A 596-nucleotide genomic window follows, 5' to 3' on the forward strand; every position below is an offset into this window, starting at 1 on the left:
TCCGTTAGCGTTTGCTGCTTTTCGAGCGAAGAGCAGCAGCGCAGCAGCAGAAAAAAGCTGCGGCATCTGCTGCTGCTGCTGCTGCTGCTGCTGCTGCAGCAGCAGGAGTTGCTGTTGAGGATGTTTCTTTTGCTGCTGCAGCATAATAAACTCTTTCTTGTTTAATATATATTGTTGCTGCGCCTGCTGCAGTTTTTTATTTATTATATATATTATCTCTTTCTCTGTATAGGGAGACACAACAACTGTACATACACTCAAACGAGACAGATGGGCCCCCAGCTTGGGGCTGTTGCTTATTGCTGCAACACACACACATGCATGCATGCATGCGTGCTGCTGCTGCTGCTGCTGCTGGTGCTGCTGGTGCTGCTGCTGGTGCTGCTGCTGCTGGTGGTGATGATGGTGATGATGATGGTGATGATGATGGTATGCGTGCTGCTGCAGCAAGAAATGCAGCAGCAGCAGCAGCAGCAGCAACAGCAACACAGCAGAAAGAACAACAAAAACAATACCAGCAGCAGCACCACTAACAGCAGCAGCAGCAGCAGCAACAGCAGCAGCAGCAGCAGCAGCAGCAGCAGCAGCAGCAGCAG

This window comes from Eimeria mitis, genomic scaffold (genome assembly GCF_000499745.2).
Source record: "Eimeria mitis Houghton genomic scaffold, Emh_scaff2134, whole genome shotgun sequence".
Taxonomy (NCBI): Eukaryota; Apicomplexa; class Conoidasida; order Eucoccidiorida; family Eimeriidae; genus Eimeria; species Eimeria mitis.